Source organism: Bufo bufo, chromosome 3 (genome assembly GCF_905171765.1).
Source record: "Bufo bufo chromosome 3, aBufBuf1.1, whole genome shotgun sequence".
Taxonomy (NCBI): domain Eukaryota; kingdom Metazoa; phylum Chordata; class Amphibia; order Anura; family Bufonidae; genus Bufo; species Bufo bufo.
In genome coordinates this window covers 382,217,194-382,233,283 of record NC_053391.1, presented here as the reverse complement: position 1 = coordinate 382,233,283, position 16,090 = coordinate 382,217,194, and the positions used below count along the sequence as shown (strand labels likewise).

The following is a 16,090-nucleotide window of genomic DNA, read 5'->3' as shown; positions in this document are numbered from 1 at the left end:
CCAAAATTTTTTTTTTATTAAAAATACATTTTATTTGTATTTGAAAATTTATTTGTTTTGTTTTTTTGCTTAAAGGGTTTTTTAAACAAGTGGATCCAAAATGGGTTCTTTTGGAACCCTTAAAATTTCCCGACATTGGCGGAGCGAAACAAGTATTTGTCGCTCCACCAGCGTTGGGAGATTATGTTGACAATCAGTAATGTGAAAAATAGAGGCCTGACATAATCTCCCAGTGCTGGCAGAGCAACACAAATATTTGTCGCTCCTCCAGTGCGGGGAGATTATGTAGACAAGGAATAGTGTGTAGAATTGAGGCCTTACATAATTTCTCAGCGCTGGCAGAGCGACACAAGTATTTGTCGTTCCTCCAGCGTGGGGAGATTATGTTGACAAGCAGTAGTGTGTAGAGTAGAGGCCTGACATAATCTCCCAGTGCTGGCGGAGCGACACAAGTATTTGTCGCTCCTCCAGTGTGGGGAGATCAATATATGGTTTTAAAAAAAGTTTATGAAACAAACAAATTTTACAAAACAGGTTTTGAAAAACAATACACACTACTGTATCCAGCCACCAACATAACCATGCAACCAAACTGCATCAAGAATATATTCAAATTGATTAATGAAGAAAAAAAAAACACAATTAATTTGAATCATTTGGTCCTGCCAGTGCACTCTTCCTACATCGGAGCAGAAATATTCAGCAAAGGAGTCTCTCATCCTGGAAACTGCTACAGTGGTCCGCGGTCCAAAACTTTCAATACTGGCCAACTCGCTGTCTTCAGGATTCTCCTGGACATTTAGCGGATCTTTTATGAGGAGGTAGCTGTGTAACACAACACATGGCTTTACTACCTCATCAACAGTTTCTATTTTCAGTTGAATTGGTTTGGTGAAAATTTAGCTACCAGAATGTCAAATGTGCATTCCACCATTCTGCGAGCCCTAGTCAGGTGGTAGATAAATACTCGTTTGTTCCAATTTAATCCGCGGCTGGAATAGGGTTTAATTAGATTGGCACTCATCTGAAACGCCTCATCACCAAGCAACACAAAGGGCATGGGGGAGCATCAGTACCTAGTAGAGGTTGAGGTGGTGGAAAATCAGATTGTCTATTATATAGCCTTTGCCCCATGTCTAACTTTTTAAAGACCATGGAATCATTGGTTCGGCCATAAGCCCTAACATCGATTGCGACAAAACAGTACTGGGCATCAGCTATGACCATTAATATAATTGAAAAATACTTTTTGTAATTAAAATATTCAGAACCAGTGCCTTGGGGCTTGATAATAGGTATGTGTTTACCGTCTACTGCCCCAAGACAGTTTGGAAACTGGCACACCTCCCAAAATTTTTCAGAAATTTCGATCCACTGTTGCCTATTTGGATGTGGGATAAATTCTGCATGCAACTGCTCCCACAAAGCACGGCACGTATCTTTAACAATCGAGGAAACTGTGGATATTCCGAGTGTCACGGGGTTCCGAAGGTGCACTCGGTCCCCCATTGCCCGCAGAACTGTTGCTTAGCTTTTGGAATGAGGTTCTGTGTTTGACCTCATTCCCAGGGCGGCTTTACTAGCTGGGTGGCTCCCTGCTCCTAGTCTGCCTTGAGCGCCGAGCTGATCACTCGGTGCTCGACTGGTTGGTCTGTCGGTCATGTGACGCTGGCCACGTCACATGACCCTCACTCCCCACTATAAATACAGGCAGCCTGCTGGCTACAGGTTGCCTGTTAATTTCTAGGTTCCTGGCTATTTGTTGGACTGCTGTATACTTACCTGATCCTGTTCCCTGACCATCCTTTTGCCTGCTCCGCCTGTACTGCGCATCCGTCCTGGTATTGTGACCTCGGCTCCCACCTGACTACTCTCTTAGGACTCCTCTTGTACTTCTCTGCTCTCCTGGTATTTATGACCCCGGCTTCTCCTGACAATTTTCTGCTTGCTCCATTTGTACTTTGCAGCTTTCCTGGTATTGACTCGGTCCGTTCACGTCCTGTTGTTTGTCTGTCTGTCATCCCTGCACTTATTCCAAGTTAAGGATTGCCGTCCAGTTGTCCCCTGTCATTAGGACTCGCGAGGCAAGTAGGCAGGGCCAGGGGTAAGGGTCGAGCACAGTGGTCACTTCCCTCCCCCCTGTGTGTACGCGACCGTTACAGATTAACAGGCCCAATAACCACTGTATTATGAATCCTCTGGTGACCCTGACTGACCATGTCTCTAATCTGACGCAGAGGGTGCAGGAGTTAGGGGAAAAACTCAGTTCTTTTGAGTTAGGGCAAGGTTCTTCCACTCCTCAGGCCTCCAGTCCGCATTTTGAACCCCAGATTAAGCTCCCAGAACCCTTTTCTGGAGACCGGAGGAAGTTTCTCTCTTTTAAGGAGAGTTGCAAACTTTACTTCCGTTTGCGCCCCGTGTCCTCTGGCCCCGAGAGTCAACGCGTGGGCATTATCATTTCCCGATTACAGGGTGATCCCCAGGACTGGGCGTTCTCCTTACCTGCTAGCACCAGTTGTTTATATTCTGTGGAGGGGTTCTTTCAGGCCTTGGGTACCCTCTATGATGAACCAGACAGGGCTCTAGTAGCCTCCTGACAATTCTCTGCTTGCTCCATTTGTACTTTGCAGCTTTCCTGGTATTGACTCGGTCCGTTCACGTCCTGTTGTTTGTCTGTCTGTCATCCCTGCACTTATTCCAAGTTAGGGATTGCCGTCCAGTTGTCCCCTGTCATTAGGACTCGCGAGGCAAGTAGGCAGGGTAAGGGTGGAGCACAGTGGTCACTTCCCTCCCCCCTGTGTGTACGCGACCGTTACACCGAGATGAATCTGATAATTTAGGGACGTCAAACTTTCTCCTGTTGCCAGAAATCTATCAGAAGAAAATAAAAAAAGAGTGTAAATAAAGATGAGCAAATATTTTTTAAAAAGCACAAAAAAAAAACAATAAAAGCTATATTATTTGGATGGCCTTGTTTGGTACCTTAAACTGGACATACCACCGTTAAATGCTCAAATGCTTTCCTTTGTTCTGTGGTCATTTTCACAGGGCAAAGGTCATTTTTGGGAAATTCAGTGATGGAACGGGCTCTCCATGGAGAACGATAGGCGTATGGATAGCATTGCTCACAGTGCTGTCAACGTCTCTAATGGTCGAGATAGGGGTAAATCCTGACCATAAGAGCCGGTGAAGTCACAGTGAACAATACTAATGCAGAGCCTCCAAAGCCCTTGGCCTGAGCAATCAAGAGCTGCGGTAGGTAGAGTACAGTATCAAATAAAGAAAATTTTTGTACCATGGGGTATGGAATTATGTCAGGTTGCAGCTTTGAATCCTGAAAAGCTACGTTAAAAAATTATACAGATAACTGTTCCCCTATCAAAATATATTTTAAAAAAATGTCCTTCTGGTAAGCGTTCTGCAGGTGAAACACTTCGATGGAAACTGGTGTCCTGTCTTTCGATGCGATGAGACACCCTTTGTAGCAGATCGACAAAACTGTCGACGCTCATCCGTAAGTAGTTATGAAACTTGTCCGGATAATTACGCAGTTTGGGAAACAGAACTTCAAATTCTCCCCTTCTCATTCTGGCAGAAGTAATCGGATGCACCCAATAGCGACGGCACCGTCTGGCTCGAGGACGTCTTCTCCAGCAGGAAACAAGGATTAGAGCCTGAAATCCAAAGCGAATGTGGTCCGGCATCATCTTTGCTATCTTCTGAGGCAGCATCTGAGGGGAATGTGACCTTCATTTGTCTTTTATAGCCACTGTACAATTTGCATGTGAAATTGGTTCTTTTGATGTTTTAAAATTTTAATACTGGATCCGTTATTCCGTCTGAATCCGGATGATAACAGATGAGACGGATCCGTTATTTCACCAGATCAGTCAGACGGATCCAGTAAAAATGATCTTCGTTTACATATGGTTTGTCAGCAGATATTTCTCGGCAACGGACTAACGGATCCGGGGGGGGGGGACTATCCGTTTGCATGTGGTATGACGGATCCGGCAGGCATTTCCGGCAACGGAACTGCTTGCCGAAATCCAACAATGCTAGTGTGAAAGTACCCTTACCAAGCACAGTGTTGTCCATTGAATAGTTGCTATTCTTGGTATGGCATCTCAGCCCCATTTACTTGACAGGAACTTAGCAGTGCCTAGGCCACGTGATCGATGGTTGTGATGTCACTGGCCTACAAACTGGGTTTGGATGGGTCCTGGGTCCATGGGTTTTCAGTAGACAGTATATAACTCATGAATTTTCTATTTAAATATATTCTATGATTAAGAGAACCTTTGGTTGAAACCCTACAGGGATGGTTATGATGATAGGTTTGATCAAATCTGATCAGAATTACTAATTTACTACTTATTGGATTGAGCATCAATCTTATGCTTATGAGCAACTTGGGGAGAAGACTGCAAACATGATGAGCTGGCTATTTTTGTTCCTTTTAACAGACCAGAACTTTCAACCTAATTTTTAACCCACAAGGTTCTTATTTAGAAAGAATAACAGAAGCACAATGAAGAATTCTAAGAAGAGATGCACTAGAATTATTTAATGAAGAATTCAAGTAATTACGAAAATAGACGTATGAGTAGAACAGACAGGTTCTCTTTAACTTTTTACGGACACATGACGTTCCGGTACGGCATGTTTCCCGAGTCCTTAAGAACACATGACGTATCGGTACGTCATGGCTTTAAAACGCGATTGCGGCGCCGCGGGGGTTAATCGGAACAGGATGCCCGCTGAAATCATTCAGCGGGCATCCTGTCACAATGTACTGTACACACGCACACACACACACATACACATGGCCCGCCGGATGTTCTCGTGGAGGAGGCATACGCCCAGATTGCCTCCGACTCCGAGAGCCCCAGTGAGGATGAGGATGACCCCACTTTCCTCTTGTCATCCGCATCCTCCTCATCATCATCTGATGACGATGAGCCCCCAAGGCGGCGGAGACGCCGCCAGGCGGAGCCAGGGGCCCCACAGGCTAGGGACCCTGTGGCCCACCCTAGTACGAGCTGCCCTGCGGCTCGTAGTGGTTTCCCGGCCCACCAAATAAGCCCACCGGAGCCCCCTGCCGGTGAACTTAGCTGGTGTCCCCCAGTGGATTTTTAGCCCTCGATTTCGGATTTTGTTGGCAATCCAGGAATCCAGATTACCACAGTGGGGTTTACTGAAATGGACTTTTTTAGTTTTTTTTTCAGTGACCCATTTGTGAATCTGATGGTGGAGCAGACGAACCTGTACGCCCAACAGTTCGTTGCTCAGCACCTGGGCTCCTTTTTGGCTAGACCCGGTGGCTGGACGCCGGTCAGTGCAGCCGAGATGAGGACGTTTTGGGGCCTCGTGCTGCATATGGGTCTAGTGCAAAAACCGAGTGTCAGGCAATACTGGAGTCGAGACATCCTCTACCAGACCCCACTCTACAGTATGGCCATGACACGCTCCCGGTTTGAGGCCATCCGGAAATGTCTGCATTATTCAGATAATGCAGCATGTCCCCCCCGAGGTGATCCTCCCTATGACCGTCTGCATAAGATACGGCGGGTCATCGATCACTTCGGGGCCAAATTTGTACAGGCCTATGTACCTGGAAGGGAGGTCGCGGTTGATGAGTCTCTCGTTGCGTTCAAGGGGAGACTCAGTTTCCGCCAATACATTCCCACTAAGCGGGCGAGGTATGGCGTGAAGCTGTACAAAATTTGTGAGAGTGCCTCAGGGTACACTTACAAATTTCGTGTGTACGAGGGGCGAGATTCCCGTATTCAACCCCCAGAATGTCCCCCCCGTGTGGGACCACTGCTAGATAAGGGTTACCACTTGTACGTGGATAACTTTTATACTAAAGTTATCCACGTAATAAAGGCATCTTATCTTATCTTACTAACATTCCATTGTTCAGGTCCCTTGCCGCCAGATCCACGTTCGCTTGTGGGACCGTACGGAAAAATCAGCGCGGCCTCCCTGCCCACCCCCTCCAGGTACCTATCCCATGGGTGAGACCCGTGCCATTACTAGTGGAAACCTGTTGCTGGTCAGGTATAAGGACAAGAGGGATGTCCTTGTACTGTCCACAATCCACGGTAACGGCATCACCCCTGTCCCTGTGCGAGGTACCGCGGCAATGGTCCTCAAGCCCGATTGTATCGTCAACTACAATCGGTATATGGGAGGAGTTGATCTCTCTGATCAAGTCCTCAAGCCATATAATGCCATGCGCAAAACCCGGGCATGGTACAAAAATGTTGCGGTCTACTTGGTACAGGTTGCCTTGTACAACTCTTTTGTACTATTCCAAAGCGCTGGCAGCACAGGGACATTCCTCCAATTCTATGAGGCAGTCCTCAAGGACCTGATTTTTTCAGACCGGGAAAGAGCAGGCCGGAGTACCTTGGGAATTGGAGGCGCCCGGATCGTCCCTGGCCAACATTTTCCAGGTGTGGTCCCCATACTGGAAAGAAGGGACGAACCCAAAAAAGATGCAGAGTGTGTCACAAGAGGGGGATACGGAGGGACACCACCACTCAATGTGACACTTGCCCCGATCATGCGGGACTCTGTGTTATCGATTGCTTCAGGGAGTATCACACTTCCATGGAGTACTAAATTTTTATAATCCCCAACAGTCCCCTAGAGAACATAAAAAACTATAGCTCTCAGACTTTGGAGACACGGAAACAATATATTTTTTTCCCCAAAATATTAATTTTAGTGCAGGCATCCTCAAACTGCGGCCCTCCAGATGTTGTAAAACTATAACTCCCAGCATGCCCAGACAACCTACAGCCATCAGCAGGGCATGGTGGGAATTGTAGTTTTACAACATCTGGAGGGCCGCAGTTTGAGGATGCCTGCTTAGTGTCTCCAAAGTCTGAGAGCCATACATATTGGGCATCGCCGCGTCCTTAAAAATCTTCTCTATAAAAATAACATTTAACCCAACCCCCCCGGATGAACAGCGTTAAAAAAAAACGTGTAAAAAAATGCAATTTTTTGTCACGTAACATCACAAAAAGTGTAATAGCGAGCGATCAAAATGTCATATGCACCCACTTAGTGCCAATAAAACCGCCATCTCATCCTGCAAAAAATTAGCCCCTACATTAGATAGTCGCCCAACAAAAAAAAAAAACTGTAGCTCCCAGGCTATGGAGATACAAAAATAATTTTTTTTCGTTCCTAAAATGATAATATAGTGTAAAATCAAAATAAATTTAAAAATGTAGACATATTAGGTATCGCCGTGTCCGTAAGAATCTGCCCTATAAAAATAACATTTGACTAAACCCCTCGGATGAATAGCGTTAAAAATATAAAATAAAAACGGTGCCAAAACACCAATTTTTGGGCAAAATTTCCATTTGAATCCTTTTATTCCTGTAATAAAGCAAGGGTAAACAGCCAAACAAAACTAAATATTTATTGCCCTGATTCTGTAGTTTACAGAAACACCCCATATGTGGTCGTAAATGGCTATATAGCCACACGGTAGGGCATAGAAAGAAGGGAACGCCATATGGTTTCTGGAAGGCAGATTTTGATGGACTGTTTTTTTTAACACCATGTCCCATTTGAAGCCCCCCCTGATGTAGCCTAGACTAGAAACTCCAAAAAAGTGACCCCCATCTAAGAAACTACACCCCTCAGGGTATTCAAAAGTTTTTTTTACAAACTTTGTTAACCCTTTAGGTGTTCCACAAAACTAAATAGCGAATGTAGAAACAATTTTAGAATTTAAATTTTTTGTTACCTTGCCTCAAAAAAGTGTAATATAGAGCAACCAAAAATCATATTTACCCTAAAATAGTCCCAAAACAACAACCACCTTATCCCGTAAATTCCTAGATGGGGTCACTTTTATGGAGTTTCTACTCTAGGGGTGCATCAGGGGGCTTGAAAGGGTACATGGTGTAAATAAACCAGTCCAGCAAAATCTGCCTTCCAAAAACCATATGGCGTTCCCCTTCTTCTATGTCCTGCCATTTAGCCAAATAGCAGTTTATGACGACATATTGGGTGTTTCTGCAAACTACAGAATCAGGGCAACCCATATTGAGTTTGGTTTGGCTGTTAACCCATTTTTTCCAGTAATAAAGTAAGGGTTAAAATGGAAAATTTTCAAAAAAATAGAAATTCCAAAATTGTTTCTCCATCTGCCATTAACTCTTGTGGAACACCTAAAGGGTTAACAAAGTTTGTAAACCCAGTTTTGAATACCTTGAGGGGTGTACTTTCTTAGATGGAGTCACTTTTTTGGAATTTCTATTATAGGGGTGCAATGGGGGGCTTGAAATGGGACATGGTATAAACAAAACTAGTCCTGCAAAATCTGCCTTCCAAAACCCATATGGCGTTCCCCTCCTTCTATGTCCTCCCGTTTGGCCAAACAGTAGTTTAGGACCACATATGGGGTGTTTTTGCAAACTAAAGAATCAGGGCAACCCATAGTGAGTTTTGTTTGGTAGTTAACCCTTACTTTATTACTGGAAAAATGGGTTAAAATGGAAATTTTCCCCCAAAAAATCGAAATTCTAAAATTTTATGTCCATTTGCCATGAAGTCTTGTGGAACACCTAAAGGGTTAACAAAGTTTGTAAAATCAGTTTTGAAAACCTTGAGGGGTATAGTTTCTAAAATGGGGTCATTTTTGGATGGTTTCTATTACGTAACCCTCACAAAGTGACTTCAGACCTGAACTGGTCCATAAAAAGTAGGATTTGGAAAATTTCTGAAAGATTTCAAAATTTGCTTCTAAACTTCTAAGCTATGTAACATCCCCAAAAAATTAAATATCATTCCCAAAATGATACAAACATGAAGTAGACATATGGGGAATGTAAAGTCATCACAATTTTTGGAGGTATTACTATGTATTACAGAAGTAGAGAAACTGAAACTTTGAAATTTGCTAATTTTTCCAAATTTTTGGTAATTCTGGTATTTTTTTATGCAAAAAAATTAACTTTTTTGACCCAATTTTAGCAGTGTCATTAAGTACAATATGTGACGAAAAAACAATCTCAGAACGGCCTGGGTAAGTCAAAGCGTTTTAAAGTTATCAGCACTTAAAGTGACACTCGTCAGATTTGCAAAAAATGGCCTGGTCCTTAAGGTGAAATTGGGCTGTGTCCTTAAGGGGTTAAGCAAAGAGAAGCTAAAAAGAGCAGAAAATGAAAGCTCTCTTTGTCCTATTAGTGGAGCCCAAAGCACATGACCCCCACCAGTAAGAACTTATGACATGTCTGTATGACTAAATATACACTTAGAGTACCACTGTCATGAGACAAACCAAGATACGTAGTGTATTATAATATCAATTCCGTCAATGAATGCCAAAACTTTAGTGTAGAACCAAAGTTAAATTACTGAGAAATTATTGGATTCTTGTTTTGATATTACCATCTAGAAGGCTCATCACCTGCAAATCTAAAAGAAGACCCAAGACAACATTTTCTATAAATGTCAACTCCAATCAAAATAATTAGATAATTTAGCCCTTAAACAAAATTACCTTAATGAATTCAATATACGCTATTTCTGATTTTATATGTCCTAAATAGTAAATCTTGATATCACCATTAGAAATGGAAGAAACTCACTTTTTCAGTGACAGCAGTTCAAAGCCACATGTACAGTATATAAAGCAAGGCAAGGGAAATCATATCCAACTATATACAGAATATAAGGGACTATAAATCACAACTTTTTTAAGGCTTCTTAATACATTTGGGGCCTTTGTGAGGTGTATGGGTATCAGAAAATTAAATCTATGCTTGTTTGGTGTAAATTTTGGGAAATCGGTAAAAGAAAAGCCATGCACTCCCGCTTTTCAAAAATGACAAGAGAAGTACAAAACATCAAAAAGTTGCAATTTTTATTTCAAACCGTGACTTCCATAAAATTGCTACTTTTTGTATGACATAAAACTGAAATATGTTCATAAACACCTCCATTTGTATGTATTACTACACATGAACATCAAGTATATTGGAAGCAGAAACCATAAAAAAAAAAATTATGAAACTAGGTTTAGCCACCATGTTAATCTGGCCAACTTTTTGCTTCTGGGTGTAAAAGATACTCAAGGAACAAACACAGTATAGAAGCCAGGACTGCTTTTGGATATCAATGACAATTACTTTTCATAAGCTTGCCAAATGTGACCCAGGACAATAAAAATATGTGTAGTGTACTCACCTATTCTCACTTGCACTAGTTAGGAGAGATGCCACTTCTGGAACAGTCACCTGTTGGGAAAATGGGGATCCCAATGCTACAGAAGGTGGGCCCCAGAGCAAAGAGGGCCACTAGTGTACCACCACCTGCACAAGTAGCACATAACACAGTAGACTTACTGCACTATCTATAGATAAGTTTATTACTATAGATGGGATCAGGTGGTCTTATAGGTACAAGGGCAAGTCAGCCCGTATCCTCTCTTCCCAGTGATCCACCTTCGTAAAGTTGCTGCAGGGACCCTCATAATCAATCATCTTGTAGTGCCTTGCTGCTGTCTGCAGCTGTTTGAGCAGGAAATATTTGAATGTATCCCAATAGAGGGCCCCCCAAAATAAATTTTACTGGTGGGCCCTAGGCAACCCAGTCTGACACGGAACCAACCAACGAAACAAACCAATAACCCCATAAGAATGAGAGAACACACATATAAAATATATGTAATTTATTTGAAACATAATCAAATAACATAAAATATCACACAAGGCACAAAGGTAAAGGAGGGTGTGGGTCGCCCCATGTAGCGGGATCATGAACAACCGCCCTCACATATACCCGACTAACAGGGAAAAGTGTCACAACCCTGGGTATCGAGCCGCATAAATTTGGGAAAGCTGTAAGTTCGCCCAAAGTGACATATAAACATATGTATGCTGCATGCAAGTAAAGAGTGGATATGGTCGCACATAGTAGACTTGCCCACCCTGGGTAACATATATGGCCACCTGGAAGATGCAGATAGCCAAATGTAAGATGGATAAAGGCAGGGCAAGAGTGCTATGTGTAAGCAGTGACACTTAAGTAACAAACTAACCAAGCATGAAAACAAAACATAAATTACCCATGGTATGCTGGAACCCAGAGTATGTGACCGGAGCTGCACCTCGACGCACATTTTCGCCTGGAAGGGCTTCGCCAGTCTGACACTACTGGGGGCACCACAGGGGTAATTATAAATACTGAGGGGCACTGGATAGGTTAAAGGCAAGGAGTGTAGAGTACAATGGCCAGTGTATGGTGTACGAGTCAGAAAAATAGGCCAGAGGTAGAAAAATAAAAATCTCTCTTTACTGTACAGCAAAATGAGAATTGTATTATATCCAACATATATGATACTGTCTGCTGAACTGTGTATCTAATCTTCTCAAAGAGCACACTCATTAGAATGGAACCCTTTAGCATGTATAATGTTCCCTGTAGTGCCCCAAATATTTATAATGCCCCCTGTAGTGCCCCCAATAGCAGGGCCGTCTTTACCGCAGGGCAAAAGGGGCAGCTGCCCTGGGCCCAGTTGCTCCTGGGGGGCCCAAGCAGCATTTTACTTGGATTTTACTTGGGCCCCCTATATTTTGTTGCCGCCGCCGCCCGCCGGCCCTGTAACATAACAAAGTCATGGTCTGGACTATAGAAAGAGAGAGTGAGGAGGGGGCGGGGCCCGGGGCCGCTCTGCGCTCCGCTCTGCTGCCTGGCCTGCCTGTCTCTTTAACAGAGCAGACCAGTGGCTGCTGGAGCGTGATGCAGCTGCCGCACAGGCAGAGAGAGGAAGGAGGCGGAGCCCCAGCCAGCAGCCACAGCCAAAGCCAAAGCCAAGCACCTAACAGAACTTACAGGTATGTGGTAGACATGGGGGGGGGGGCTCATATAGGACGGGGGGGGGGCTCATATAGGACGGGGGCGGGCTCATATAGGACGGGGGGCTCATATAGGACAGGGGGGGGCTCATATAGGACAGGGGGAGCTCATATAGGACGGGGGGCTCATATAGGACAGGGGGGGGCTCATATAGGACAGGGGGGCTCATATAGGACGGGGGCTCATATAGGACAGGGGGGGGCTCATATAGGACAGGGGGGGCTCATATAGGACAGGGGGGGCTCATATAGGACAGGGGGGGGCTCATATAGGACAGGGGGGGGCTCATATAGGACAGGGGGGGCTCATATAGGACAGGGGGGGCTCATATAGGACAGGGGGGGCTCATATAGGACGGGGGGCTCATATAGGACGGGGGGGCTCATATAGGACAGGGGGGGGCTCATATAGGACAGGGGGGGCTCATATAGGACAGGGGGGCTCATATAGGACGGGGGGCTCATATAGGACAGGGGGGGGGCTCATATAGGACAGGGGGACAGTGTGTGCTTTCCTGCTACTACATCAACCCCCCCCCTCCTTGCTGCTGATGTTGAGTGTGCCAGTGTGTGTGTCCGTCCCTGTGTGTGTGTGTCCGTCCCTGTGTGTGTGTGTCCGTCCTTGTGTGTGTGTGTGTGTCCGTCCCTGTGTGTGTGTCTGTCCCTTTGTGTGTGTGTGTATGTGTCCGTCCCTGTGTGTGTGTGTCCGTCCTTGTGTGTGTGTGTCTCTCCCTGTGTGTATTACCATGCCCACAGTGTTCCTATGTCTTGACGCAGCTGCTTCAGAACGTTCTGTGCGGGACAAGAGGAAGAAGATGGAAGAGGAGGCAGCGCCAGCATGGAGTCCGTGCGATAGACACAGGGAGGCACACTAAGGACGAAGGTAACACTTCCACATGATCTACACTAGTGTTATCTTTGGTTTTACATAGGACTGCAGGTAACACTACCACATGATCTGCACTAGTGTTATCTGTGGTTTTACATAGGACTGCAGGTAACACTACCACATGATCTGCACTAGTGTTATCTGTGGTTTTACATAGGACTGCAGGTAACACTACTACATTATTTAGCACTAGTGTTATCTGTGGTTTTACATAGGACTGCAGGTAACACTACTACATTATTTAGCACTAGTGTTATCTGTGGTTTTACATAGGACTGCAGGTAACACTACCACAAGGTTAGCTCGCACAGGGCGCCTGAACACCTAAGGCCGGCCCTGGCTGTGCACCCCAGCGCCAAGGGATGACGTCACTGATGTAATATGCCTCTTATATGTGGAGAGCGGTGATGTCACAGATATAATATATCACCTATATATGGACAGTGGTGATGTCACTGATGTAATATATTACTTATAAGTGATATATTACATCAGTGACATCACCACTCTCCACACATAAGTAATATATTACATCAGTGACATCACTGCTGTCCACATATACCGGTAAGTAATATATTACATCAGTGACATCACCGCTCATCACATATATGTGTAGAGCGGTGATGTCACTGATGTAATATATCGCCTATATGTGGACAGCGGTAATGTCACTGATGTAATATATCACTTATATGTGGAGAGCGGTGATGTCACTGATGTAATATAACATTATATGTGGAGAGTGTTCATGTCACTGATGCAATACAGCGCTCCAGATGGCGAGCAAAATGGTCGCCAATGTGCCTCAAAATTTGCAGATGGCGACAAGACTTGTCATAGACTACAGGCCTGAGGTCTATTTGGTAGTGAAATCCCAGCGCAGGCAGGCGTGATGATGTCATCACGCCCGCCTGTGCCAGGACGCGGTGAGGTGTGCGCGTCTGCGTTGCACCATCCCTCGCCGTACCAGCAGCTAGTGAGCGCCAGTGAAAGGAAACAGGTGAGTATAAGATTTTCTTTTTCTTTTTTTTAAGGTGTGGGAAGGCGGGATCCAGGGGGCCCAAGTAAATTCTTGCCCAGGGTCCAATCAATATTAAAGACGGCCCTGCCCAATAGTTACACAGTCACTTGTTATTTCTCCCAATTTTTATAATGCCCCCTTAGCACCCCAACAGTTTTACTGTCACTTATAGTGCTCCCAGTATTTGTTCTGGGGGCACTACGGGGGGGGGGGGGCATTATAAATACTTACAGGCACTAAAATACACAGTATAAGTATTTGGCTAACCTATGTCCATGATTATGTGTCTGGATGGGTTAAAGGGTTTCTGTCACCCCATTAAACCGTTTTTTTTTTTTCTTTACTAATAATCCCTAGAGTGTGATCTCATGATACATAAGCAAATTAATCATTTTGGTTCAGTAGAATTTGCTAAAAATCGATTTTTAAAATATGCTAATTACCTTGCTACCAGCAAGTAGGGCGGCTACTTGCTGGTAGCAGCCGCATCCTCCGATGGTAATGACGCCCCCTCGGCATGCTGATTGACAGGGCCAGGGAAGGGAATCGTTCTCTGCTGGCGCTGTTAGAATTTGAAATCTCGCGCCTGCGTCGTACCTGTCTTCAATCGGCGCAGGCGCACTGAGAGGCGGCCGCTCGCTCGACCGCTCCATCCTCAATGCGCCTGCGTCGATGACGTCATCAAGTACACCCGGAAGAGAAGACGCCGGCATCGCTGGAAGGAGGCGGAGAGTCTGATGACGTCGCTGGATGCTCGAATCAGGTAAGTATGTACATAATAAGCATGCTGCCACAAAAACCACCAACGAAATGGGAATAAATAATTTTATAAAAATGACAGTTATTAACACTATACCACCAACGATTATTAATAATAAATCTCTTCCGGGTGTACTTGATGACGTCATCGACGCAGGCGCATTGAGGATGGAGCGGTCGAGAGAGCGGCCGCCTCTCAGTGCGCCTGCGCCGATTGAAGACAGGTACGGCGCAGGCGCGAGATTTCAAATTCTAACAGCGCCAGCAGAGAACGATTCCCTTCCCTGGCCCTGTCAATCAGCATGCCGAGGGGGCGTCATTACCATCGGAGGATGCGGCTGCCACCAGCAAGTAGCCGCCCTACTTGCTGGTAGCAAGGTAATTAGCATATTTTAAAAATCGATTTTTAGCAAATTCTACTGAACCAAAATGATTAATTTGCTTATGTATCATGAGATCGCACTATAGGGATTATTAGTAAAGACAAAAAAAAAAACGGTTTAATGGGGTGACAGAAACCCTTTAAAGGCAGGGCATGTAGACCAGTGTATGATGTAGGAGTCAGAAAAATAGCCCAGATGTAGAAAAATAAAAAACACTCTTTACTATACAGCAAAATGGGAATTTTATTACATCTAACTATATTAAACACAGTTCTATCTGTACACAGTACAATTCTCTTACAGATAATGGTGTGTGCATTTAGGCAGGGATAGGAGTTATGGCCCTCTTTGTACACTTTCTTTCTAAAGTCTCCCTCAGTGGAGTCTATGGCTGGCAACAGTACCTTGGCAGTAATGTCTGTAATGTCCATTGCAGGATACAGGGTTTTTGAAGGCACGTCTGGCCAGGGTGTGTCCAGGTGGGAAGGGTGTCTTAACAGTGTCCCTCAGTGCAGCAAAGTCTGAATGGCTGTAAGCACAAATTACCTTGCTAACTCCTATGCTTAGCAGAAATCTGTGGATCTGTGGATCTTGCAGAAATCTGTTATCAGTAGCTTCCTTGAGGAGGGAGCATACGGCACAAACTTCTTCCTCTCTGAACTCTCACTAATCACCCTCTAATTGAGGCAGATCCTGGTTACCCACCCAACCCTCTGCAAAGGACTGAGCCAGGATTTTTAATATGGCTATGCTGGTTCCAATACATGGCAAAACAATACTTACCATAACATTAAATGTCATTAGATTAAAGAAGAAACCATTTGCAGATCCCCCTGCTCTGGGGTACTGCAAGGACAAGGTGCTAACCCATTGGCTCCTTTTCTCCTCATGTGTTTGGGGATTGTTTTGCTAGTCTTTCTTTTCTTTCTTTTCAATACAATGTGTGAGCTGTATGTGACCCTCTGCAGCCCTGAACATCTAACTGAGGTACAACACTCAACCTCCTTCACTGGAAGAATCCCAGGAGAAGGTGAAGAAGGAGCCATCAAGATCCAGAGCCACAGATATCAAAGACCATTTTGTAATAAAAAAAAGATTTTTTTTTTTTTCTCTTGAATATTATAGGGGTTGTCTCATCTCAGACAAT

The 16,090-nt window shown here is 44.6% G+C and overlaps 1 long non-coding RNA gene across 1 annotated transcript; it reads right to left on the bottom strand.

The window, feature by feature from the left end:
* Window positions 1–644: 644 nt before the first annotated feature.
* Window positions 645–14,318, bottom strand: LOC120993429. Its single transcript, XR_005777256.1, has 3 exons — window positions 14,308–14,318; window positions 2,852–2,857; window positions 645–778 (listed from the first exon to the last, which is right to left on the bottom strand). It is a non-coding gene; the product is annotated as an uncharacterized LOC120993429 (long non-coding RNA).
* Window positions 14,319–16,090: the final 1,772 nt, after the last annotated feature.